General features: G+C 42.5%; 1 long non-coding RNA gene across 1 annotated transcript; it reads left to right on the top strand.

Moving 5' to 3' along the window:
- The first annotated feature begins 2,726 nt into the window (after positions 1 to 2,726).
- LOC135318329 (uncharacterized) lies at positions 2,727 to 8,988 on the top strand. The gene is made up of 3 exons (XR_010376591.1): positions 2,727 to 3,325; positions 3,984 to 5,621; positions 6,967 to 8,988. It is a non-coding gene; the product is annotated as an uncharacterized LOC135318329 (long non-coding RNA).
- Positions 8,989 to 11,714: the final 2,726 nt, after the last annotated feature.

The following is an 11,714-nucleotide window of genomic DNA, read 5'->3' on the forward strand; positions in this document are numbered from 1 at the left end:
GTGCAGTTTTCAGCTCCCTGGGCTGCCTGCAAGGTGCCGGGGGAAGACAGAGGCGGACTTCAGCTGCTGAAGCAATAACTCTGGGGACAGCTGGCAGGAACAGAAGCAGAACAGAAGTAAGAGGGCAGAGGGGGGTTGTGAAGTTAAGTGGAACTGAATAAGCAGGGATTATTTATTGCAGGAAAACAAGAACTTTTTCAGAGGGTCCAAGCAAGGCATTTCCCAGCAGAGCTGTGGGGAAAGGTTGAGAAATGCTGCACTGGAAACGTGCACCTCTGAGGACCAGACCCACCAGTCAGGAAGGCTGTTATGAACTTCTGGGAAAGCAGGGGAATATGCCTTTCCCTGAATTGTATTACAGAGGTAGTAGTAGAGTAGTGTGGAGTTGTGTCTAGCATCTGTACTTATCCTAGCCTGAAACAATGCTTCTGTGAACAAACTCACATACCGACTTCCTTCCAAATGGTGGAAGGCTGTCATGTTTTAAGCCTTTTCATACCAGTGGTTTGACCCCTAGCCCTAGGTAGATGACACTAGACCCCACTTATAATGCTGCTGAAAATTTTTTCCTCTGTCAAAAAATGGTATCATTTAATTCTCAGGAACTACTGAGCTACTATCATATAATCAAGATACGTAGATCAAATACTCTATATCAAAATAATTTCACAAACTCTTGTCTGTTAGAAGGATATTTAAATCAAAGCTAATATCAGATGCTCTGTGACTTAAATACTATTAAAAAAAAATATGTTCAGATATTTTTCTCTTCTTTGCCTGTTACTTTGTGTGAGAATTATACCACGGAGTAATGAAAAGGTTATGCCAAGTGTTTAAGAGAAAATTCTCAGCTTCAAATACTACATAAAAATGGAAACATAAACACAGTTTTTAGAAGGACATGTCTCCAGGGGGCAGACTGGGTGGCCCTAATGGTAAGAAATGCCTCATTGCACAGGGTATCTTTCACATACAGTTACTTGGAGGACAACACACATTGTTTGTAAATTAATTCCATAGCAGAAAATGGGTTGAAAGGGTGAAAACCACAAAAACGTGGGGGGAAATGTTTGCAGATCTGCCCATATCTTTTGAAGTAAAATCAGTTGAATAGTTACAGTAGCATGAAGACTGACGGAAATTCTTAGAATCTCTGTCTCTGCATTGTTTGTTTGTTTGGTTTACACTGTTTCTTATTTTTCCAATTTCCAGCACTGAGTTGTATAAAGTCACTTCTCTTCTCACTGGAGCGTTGGGTGAGTGAAGGGTATGCCATTGGGATAGGATGCTCTCTAACACGAGATATTAGCATGTGCCCTACTCACAATGAACACAGTACATATTCCCTGCATGAATGCTTCTAAGTAGCTTTTGAAAATTAACTTTTTCAATTTTTTAAATTGAAATTTCAAATTTTTAAATCAATTTTTTAAAATTGATTCTCAGAAAGAAGGAATCTATTTTTATAAGGTTTGATGTCAGACATCACTTGTCTGTTGTGAAGGAACTTATTTTGGAACAGTCATCTTATGTCATAAGTTATTCTCGATATGAATGCACTCATGCAAACATTTTAAGTACAACCTCCTTGACTAATTTGCAAAACCTTCTACGTTCTGGATTGCCATTTAAGCTAGTGGGTACTTGATGTTTGAAGGGACTATATATGGAACTGGAAAGTGTGTGAGCAACCAATACAGATACACTTAACTTTGAATCCCACTGAATTGGACCCAGTGAAATGGCCACTAAGCCGAGACCATCTGTGTATCACTTATTAGGCAATGGGAGAGCTTGAAACATTTTTATTAAGTGTTTATCAAAGCGTGATACAGACCATCTGCATCATGTTATCACCTGTTCTCCATTTGTGATGAAAAAGGTACACCTAATACGAAATGTCTCTTTATTTCAATAACTTTATGATGGCTAACATTTACGTTTCTTCTGATCTCAGAGAGCTGCTTTTTTGTATACTTTTTCTAACTGCCTTTATGTTTCTTCAGTTCATATTCATCAGCAGGTAATAAAAACAGTCTGTACTTTCTCAGCTTATTTTGTGTGTGGAGATACTTCTAAGTACCCACACAGAAGCTTTATTTCGGTCCTTACTCTTCTGTTTTGCAAAGCTACCATACAAACACCACCTCAGATTCAGGAGAATGAACACATATATATATGCACATGTGTAAAAAGCCCTGTACAAACCATGCTGATTACAACTAAATTGTAAGTATCTCTTCCAGCAGGGAATCCCCCAACTCTGCATTACTCTGTATAACAAAAGTAGCAGATGAGTCAGGTTTCCCAGTAAACAGGCCCAGAAAGCAATGGCAGTGAGGAAAAGCAACAACCACAGCGAGACTTGTGACAAGGCTGTTGTTACCTTTTTTGTCTGTCAAGTATGTATTAATGGGGGGTACCCCAGTTACTGAGTTATTGCTTAAGGGACCAGAGGTAAATCAGAGAGGCTACAACTGCTTTCCACATGGACAGGAGACTTTGAGCATTTTCTGAGCTGTTAATTCACTAAAATCCTCTAGCAGGGAGTTAAAGTTTTACATATTCTGTCATCAGAAGAAAAGCTGCCACTGGCTGGTGAAATATCTGGGGGATTCTCCTTCTGGGAACTCATGACCCTTTCATGGCTATGCAATGCATCGCATATCTGGGACACCAGGGCCTGACCCTTCTGTATGGGTAAAAAGGTACCAGTTAAGGCTTTTTGGGACACTGGTTTTTCAATTGGCCTCCAAGGTCTGTCTAGAAGAATAAAATCAGGCAACAGAACTTATTTAGCTTTGCCTGGAATTTTCTCCCAGTTTTCGTAGCTGAAGTAAAAACCTGAATGTGGTTTGGAATGAGTGGAATATCTCACATCAGAAGAAATGACATTTTCCCCTTTCCAATACTAATGAGCAAATCAAAGGAGACAAAGGACTAGATGTGAAACAGGCCGGGAAACAGGGGAAATGTGCCTCTTCTATCCAATGGTCCAATGCCCCAGACATGCACCCACCTCCAGTCCTATTTAACCAAGAAGCTTCAATCCAGATCTTGACTTTCCAGGCTGTGCCCTCACCAGTAGGTGACACAGGTGGGACATGGAGCATCTCCTGTTGGCAACTGTCTCCTCCACACAGAGCTATGGGGACTAAAGCACATCTATGCTCCCTGCTACACAGGACACCTGCTTTCTGTACCCCACTCCACCAAGCATTTGGCCACATATGTATAGTAGAACAGCATCAAGAAGAGAGAATGAGATTGACCCACCACCCCAGGAAGACGTGTGGGCTCTGTCTGAGGCATACACAAAGCACACGTGAGTAAGGGGCTGAACAAAGAGAATTTGGATGCTAAATTGCTCCTGAATAAAATTGTACAGCTCCTGCTGAAGTAACATATCAAATCTTTTAAGAACGTAGGTGTAGCAAGACATAGAAGATAATCCTGGAGTTGATTCATATGTTAAACCCATGACAACCCAAGAATTGAGGCAAAAGATATTATTAGACTGACAGAAAAGGGGACATGAGAACTCTAAGTATGGTGGCTGGCAAATATTTTTTAAAATGCTGGTTGGAAGAGTTTCAGGGGAAAACAGTGAGGCAGGGTTGAAGGTGCTTATTGAATGACACCTGAGACAACAGCTGTATGTGACAGTTGTGAAAATTTTAGATGGGAAGAGAAGAAACCAGAGAGAAGGAAATGTGGGGTGGGCGGAGAGGGGGAAAGGGGATTTACAGAAGCCCTCTGCCATTTCAAGTGTGAGTTTGGGTGTAGGAGGGGATACCTGTTCCTCTGTATTCCTGAATTATGTCTCCAATGTATGTGTGCATTAGATCTTCTGCTCTGTCCCTTGTTGCCTGAAGTCCTGACCTATGGGTAACAATCATTATGCAGTGTTTTAAAAAGTAGGAGTAAAGAGTTCATACTAAAATTAAAGTGAAAAATAACCTGAATTCATATTTTCCTTACAGAAGAAGTGCAGAGAATTGTTTTCATTATACAAACTAAATGGAAGGCTGCAGCCCTCAAAAGGCAAGGTATGGTTTGTGCACAGAAAATACTTGTGTTTTGCTGAAGCTGGCTTTTAAACCAGTTTAATTAAAACGACTTGCTTCTGTCCATTCTGGTCAAGCAGTTCATCTGGTGTAGCTCAGCCATTAAAGAATCAGCTGCAGCAAAGCCAGCGTCAAACTGCTCACAAACCGAAGTAAGAGCCGCTCCAAGTTAAGGAAATTGTTTTTAAAACACACCCTTGGTTAAGTGGTGCATGTCAGTATCGATAATGCATAGCTGCCGGCTGCCTGCGCGCTGGGCTTCCCTGCCTGCAGCTGGTGGCATGGCTCTGACCTGGGGTGCTTGCTGGGAGCTGCGCTCCTCCCGTTGGTTTGGGTGCTGATGAAGGAGGCAGGGAGCAGCAGGCAGACCTCACGGGGTCTGAACTCAGTGCTTCGGCAGCAAAGTGAACGCGGCGCTCGCTTTGAATAAATTGACTTTAAATCCCATTTATTTTTGATCCTCACTTTCTCTTAATAGCTTGCGACTCAGTTCAGGATCTGAGATTTCTGCAGAAAGTGGTGCTGTGGGGGAGGTTTCTTCATTTATCAGCCTGTTTTACAATCTTTTGCTTCACTTCCAAGGCAGACACATTGATGGAATAACTACTGTATGGCTGTGCCACAGTTGTAGAAGTGCACGTTCTGTTACATTTTGGTGTGGTTTTGTTTTCACACACTGGCTATTTTTTTGTTGAAGTAACTCTTTTTTCCTAATACCTCCAGCCACAAAGTAGTTTCATCTCAGCAGATGTCTTAAGCATAGTTCAGCTGCATCAGCAGATATTCCGTCGATGGTATTGCTCCCCTGTGACTCTCAACAAGGATTTTATTTTATTTTTTTTTATTTAAGTGCTGGCAACATGGTTTATTTATAACAAGGAACATATTTCAAGAGCATTTTCCATATCCATATCTATTTCTTCAATCTTTATCTCAGTAAATAGAACTTTGTGTTCACATTTAGATTTTTCTTTTTCTCCCCCTCCCTGTGCTTTCTGCTCTTCAAACAGCAGCATGGCTAAGAAACGTTTGGTGAAAGTGCTGTTTGACCAGTACTATAGTCTAGAGCAGACTCAGAGGCACTATGCAAACATTTTCTTTACAACATTAGTTCTTTCACCTACCAGATATATCAAGGTAAAAGTTCGTAACACTGCTTTTTTCCCTCATGTGTGTTTCAATCTTTCTGACATCTGGAAAAAGTGGTTTTTGACTTGGTCCTTCCTGCATAACTTCTGTTTAAACTCGATTCACAAAAAAGATATAGTGTTTGCCTAGGGTTCGGGTGATTAAGGCTGTTTCTCCTTTTGCCTGGCAGTGCTACAACTCTTTGGTAGAAGGAGCCCCAAAAGAACTACGCTGGGAATTGTCACGTTTTATGATGTATGAGCTTCTTTTTCTTTTTAATTTTACCACAAGAAAAGAAGGAGCAGTATCCCATCTGCACGGATCTCCTCAGCCCTGCCAAAGGTCGAGGCTCAGAGCTGGTTAACCATTAAAATGAAAGGCCAAAATCCTGCAGAGTCCTCTCAGGCAAAGCTCCCGTCTCCTTCGGTAGGTGTTTTGCTTGGTTAAACATGCAGAGCCTAAACAGAAGAAAAAACAGGCTTTTTTGGAGGATGGCCCCCTCTCCATGGGCTGGGGCTGGGACAGGGTCCTTCCTCTGAAAGTGGGACCAGAGCATTGCTAATGCAATGGCTGCGGTGCAAACAGCTGGCACCTTTTTCTCTCCTTTTGAAGACAGATTTTTTTTTTAAAGTCAGTGACTCTCACACTTGCAGACCCACTGGCTGGTCCCCATCCCCATTTCTTCCAGATGCCACTCCTGAGCAGAAGCAGGGCAAGGGCCTGTCACTTTTGTGCTCCCAGAAGATGGACTAGCCTTCACCATATATTCAGTTCCAGAAGAACCATTTACATCACCAGTCAGGGAACTAGGATAGGACCTTACACTGGAAATTTCCACTGGCATAAAATGATCAGGGTGGAAGATTTCCAGCTCCTGCAGTTTAACCATAGGAAAAGGGGAAGATGATGGCACTAAATAAAGTTTGCCTGTAGGATAAGCTGTCCAGGAAGTGAGGTCTGGTGGGATCCTGCCTACTGATAGCTGATGAATGGTGGCTCCGTATTTTCAGCCCATTTGGCTACAGAAAGTGATTGCCCATAGTGCTGAACTGTTAGCAGAGCCCTTGGCATGGGTTTTGCTTAGGTCAGCTGTCACCCTCTGTTCTTGGCTGGTGGGTCCAGAGTTAGCACAGGGGAGGAGAAACTCCAAATATGCAGTTTGGTGGTGGCCATCACATCTTGGAGAGTAAGTGAAGTTAGTAATACAGATGTGTGCTGTTTGCAGCCTGCTGCCCTCAGGGCCAGAGACTGGTCCTTGGCACATTTTATTTACTACGGTATTTACTAGTATAGACTTCAGAGCCCCTTACTGTTTCAGTTATGGGCATAGAAAAACATGAAAGAAAAAGCTATGAATGTCCCAGAAATGTGCTTTAAAGTCTTGTTCACTACCCGTCGCTTGAAGGAATACTCATTTACTGTGTTCTTCTGAATATGGGACTGTTTTAAAATGCTGGTCAGAAGAATAATGTTTTTCTCTTCCCACTCACAGCACTAGAGCCTGTCATGATTAATAAAGCCATTTAAAGAATATTTTCCATTTCTCTTTTCCAGCTGCCCTACCTTGCCCTGACCTCAAATTAGTTAAATGAAGTGGTGACCTTCCTGAACGTGCCTTCTATTTCCATGCTGTAATCCCAGGCTCTGTTTTGTCCGACTTAAAACATTGTTACTAGGATTAACTGTCCATCTCCAGCTCTGCTTTCACACCATCCCATGGCAGCCCTTCTTTACAACCCCTGTCATTCACAACTGTCTTGTATGTTCACAGGAGCACCACTGTAGATGGTACAAATGAAAAGAAGAAAGAATGTCTCCTCCCCATTGTCCATAGTCACACAACACGGTCTGACCATTCGGCTGCAAAGGTCTTCAGAGCAGGGCTGTTGAGCCCTGTTTTCATTCCTGGTAGTGTTACTTGTGCATTTGAGAAATAACCAAACCTTTTTCCTTCATGCACATTTCTAAAATATTTGGGGCAGAGCTGTTTAGAAACAGTACTGAAACATGCATTAATTTATCCACCCTTCATAACCTCCTTATGGTCACAGGGAAGGTTTGTTGGGGGAAAGGTGTGGTTACATGATCTTTTCATTCGTGATTTGGGTCATAGAGGTAGTTATAGAAAGGATAGGGATTTCAGCTGTTGTATATCCTTAGCGAGGGACCTATTCCTATCCTGACTCCCAGCACTGTGCTCAGAGTCTCAGGGCTGCTGGTGCACAGGCTGTGCTTGGGCTGTCAGCACACACCTCCTGCCCTTGCACCATCATGACTCCTCTGGGAAGGATCATATGTACCTTTGAGCCTTTCCAGCCTGATGTGGTAACTGCAAGGACAGATGGCTAGTGAGAAACCTGGGAGCTGCCTGCAGCATAGCTAGAGTTGCCCTTGGGTGGCACAGTAAGCCCTGGCCAGAGATTAAGTGCCTCCCAGGGAGTAACACTGGGATTTCTGCAGCCTAGCAGAAGGTGTTGCTCTAGGTGGGCAATGAGGGCTCCTGGCTGCCTCAGCCTCAGCCCTACCCTTCAGGTCACTCTGTGCAGCAGTGCAGGTGGAGCCATTTGGGATGGCAAGATCATGGTGTTTACTTCACCAGACTGAAGCTGTAAGACTCTTAGCAATGGTGACAACTGAGCTGGAGATGGCAGCAGACCCTTATCATGAAAAAAGAGGCCTATGTTTTCAAACTGTCTTTTTAAATTGTCTGTTTCCAGAATGTCCAAGGTACCTTTTCTGAATGGAGGCATTGTTGTTGCAGATCCCCTTCATGCCATCTTGATTATATAGGCCTGACACCCAAAGCCATGTTCATGCCAGCGTATGCACAGAAAGCCTCTTCTGACTCTGTGAAACTCTCTGGAGTCTCTGTCTCAGCCTCCTTCCCCTATGGCACTCTGTGCTTTGTAGTATCTGGAGCCTGTTGAACTTTGGGGGAGATCAGCACACCCACCTTGTCACAGGAGTCCATCAGAGAAAAAAAATCCACTTTCCTTGGCCTTCTGAAAACAGGGGGCAAATTTGTGTTGTTAATATTTCACCAAGTAGTGGTATAATTGCCATCTACACGCACGCTTCAAACATATGGGTTACGCCTAAGATGAGGTGGCTATATATCTTTACATGTTGAAAGTGGCAATCCTATTTCCCCATTTCTAAACTTGATCAGCAACTTCCCATTAAATACATGTGTTTCACCCTCATTTTGTTCTTTTCCCCTTTTATCCCATTTCCACTTCACTCTGGGACAAGTTCAGCTCTGACAGATACAAGTTTAACTCCTCTGAATTAAGAAAAGCCACATAAATTTTCATTCTTCCTTTGCTGGACTATCCCATCTTTCACTTAGAAATTTATCAGATAATGTTCTCCACAAAATTATATAAAACCAGGATAATGCCAGAACAGGAGTTTCTCCAATTTTTAAAATAATTTGGCTTCTTAATGTGTCCAAATATATGTAGTGGGAGAGGGGAAATTTAACACAGTGGAATGTTACACCACAATAACAAAGAATTTCAGCAGGTTGTATGATACCATATTTCCATTCTTTCCCCTAACATCCTTGCAAATATGTGGCATTCATTTAAAAAATATATTTAGCAACAAAATCCATACCAATTAAACAAAGCTCAGCTGTGTCTGTCTAGCATCACAACTGAGAGTTGCTTTTTAGTTTGTTTAACTGAGAAGGTTTTAAAGCACAATAGCTCTTCACAGGAAAAGAAATAAAAATTTGCAAAGAAAAATTACTGACAAGATAATTAAAAATAAAATCCCTAAATAATAATATTGAACTTTTTTTTTCTGCCAAAACAAGGTTCTGAAAGTTATGTGGAAAATTTTTTTCATTTGAAGACCTTTTAGGCAAAACCCACATGCTGCTCTCTGTGCAGCCTAATAGCTGAGCTTCTCAGGATACTAGCTATCCTAGAGAGTCTTCACACACTGATGTGGGTTCTTTGGTTGCTTCCAGCAAGGTAAAAATGCAGCCATGGTGAAGGGTGAATGTTGGAGCCCTGCATAAACTGACTGGGTGAGGTTTGTTGATAAGTGCTGGTGCCCTGGAAGAAGACAGTGTTTCTGGTGAATGCAAGAAAACCACATGGTGCCAGATCTGTAATGAGGTTGTTGGCACGTTGGTAGGTTTTAGGTGAATAAAATCTGTGATTCCCCACACTTGCTCTCTCAGCAGGTTCCTTATCTGGCCATCTCCTTTTTGGTCCCAGAAAGCCTCTAGATGCCAACAGAATCACATCATCTTTGGGCTGCACCATGTTCCCAACTATCAGAGAAGTATTTATGATGGTTACCAGAGGGGTGTGATTGCAGATGCATGCTCCGTGCACAGTGAACAAGAGGCAAGAGTGTGCTCACCATCAGCAGTTCTTGTCTCATTAAAAAAAAACAACAAATGAACCCAACCTCAGTGCCTTCACATATTAGTTTGTGAGTTAGGTGCTATGACTAAGGAGCAGGAAAGCTGGGTACTACACCCTCATTGGCCTGAGGGCATTCAAAACCACATTTACTACTGAACTGGGGAGTACCTTGAATCATACCCTTAAAAATAAGGCTGTGTGAGAGGGCTCTTCCAACCCTTCCCACTGAAGTGGTGTTATGGTGTTGCAAATAGTGCGTGATTCTTATGGCTGGGATGAAAACCAAGAGGGAAGATGGCTCAGGCTGCTCAGGGTCAAGGTGTTCAGCTGGTGTGGTGCTCCAAGGACTACTCATAATTTTTAGTTCAAATAGACACGGGATTAAAAATGAAATAGACAAGACAGCCTGTCTGCTAGATTACAAAGTCATATGTTTTTTTTTGTTTTGGATGAAGCTTTTGATGTTTTTGTTGTGTATATGCTGATGGGGGAGAACAGCTCTTGGAGACCAATGTGATGGCAGGAGGAGAGGGGGGAAGTGGGTGGACTTCAGACTGAGGTGAGAAAGGAGCCTGGTCTTCTGCTTCTGAAGTGAATGTGTAGTTACTAGGATATTTTTTAAAAAAGTATTTTTACTATAAAACACTGAGATTATTAAAAGAGTGAGTCTAGGCCTGCTTTTATAGGTGACTTTGGCAGATCCCATGGAGTACTGGGTAGCTGGAGGCACTTCCCACATTTGGTGCAGAAGCTGCAAAGTGGGGCTGGAGTCCAGACACATGCCTGTGACTGGTGGTTCTTATTGGTCACTGCAGAGTGCAAGGTTTGGGGGTTTTGGGGTATTTTTAGATTATTTTTCTGAAGATACAGCTCTGCCCTAGTTGAAGCAATCTGGGTCTTGGATTCTGTTCTGGTGACCAAGATCCCTGCAGACCCATCTTTGACTCAACCTGGCCTTCAATGAGAGCCTCTAGGAGGCTCTGTGAATCCCACTGCTGAATGCAATGTGCCATGCCATCTACATTTCTTAACCAGCCAAGTGTCCAGCATTGTCACTGCTTGGTAACTAATGCATACAGTTTTGACTTTACACAATGCAGTGCAATACATTCGGCTCCACAATTTGAAAGGGTCTGCCCTTTGTCTCTCTTTATCAGTATTATCTGACATTGAGTTATGAGCTGCTAATGACCCAGAGATAATGAAAGTCATGTCTCAGAGAGCTCACAGTCTGAAACACTGATGCAAGAAGACAGGAAAACCACTCAAGAAATCCAGCGGGAAGAATAATCTGTGGCTTTGAGCATAATATATATTTTAATTACTGTTTGTTTGGCGTTCTGGTAGGGAATATGTAAGAAAAAAGCTTTTAGGAGAGTTTTCAATGGGCTGACGGCAGTGGTTTCATTTTCCTCAGCTGAATTCCCCTTCCCCCCAAGTTTTTATTTTTTCTCAGAGTACTGGCACTTTGATAAGTGTTGATGGAAAACACTGTCTTTTATGCTTAATGTGGGTGTGAGTAGAGGGGAGAGTATACTGAAAGTGCTTCATGCAAGTGCCAGAAATGCCTGTGGTTCCCACACTCGAAGGAGCAGAAAATATTCCCCCCAGGAGGCCCAGCAATGTCCGAGAGTGAAAAGCAAAGGGAAGGTGGGCCATAGCCTAAGCTTCTGTCTCTTCCCAAGTTCTGACTAATTTGGAGAGCCTAGCAAGGTCAAGTAAGTTAGGAACTCAGTGGCCTTGGATTGTCTTCTGAAGAAGTTTCTCTCAGGTGCCTTTACAAAAAAGGCCTGCAGACTTCCCTTAGGCCAGTCTCCTGTTGGAGCCTGTTGGCCACTTATTCTTCTCAGCTGAAAGAAGATAATGATTTCTGTCTAAATTATTCAAGATTTACTTGTATGATCTGGATGAGAATCTGGTGCAAGTATCCTGCAGATATGCCTAGAAAGGAGACAGTTTTACGTGAACACATTCATTATGCATATTACTGCAGAGAGGCAAGCCACTGTCTCTGCTTGCCACTTCAAAGGAGAAGAGTAGGTCTGTTAAGTGAAAAGCAAAATCCTCAAGATGCCTTGAGGGAGAATAATTGAGATTTCATTGATTTGTACAGACAGCAATGGAGACAGAAATCTCA

This window comes from Phalacrocorax carbo, chromosome 1 (assembly GCF_963921805.1).
Source record: "Phalacrocorax carbo chromosome 1, bPhaCar2.1, whole genome shotgun sequence".
NCBI lineage: Eukaryota > Metazoa > Chordata > Aves > Suliformes > Phalacrocoracidae > Phalacrocorax > Phalacrocorax carbo.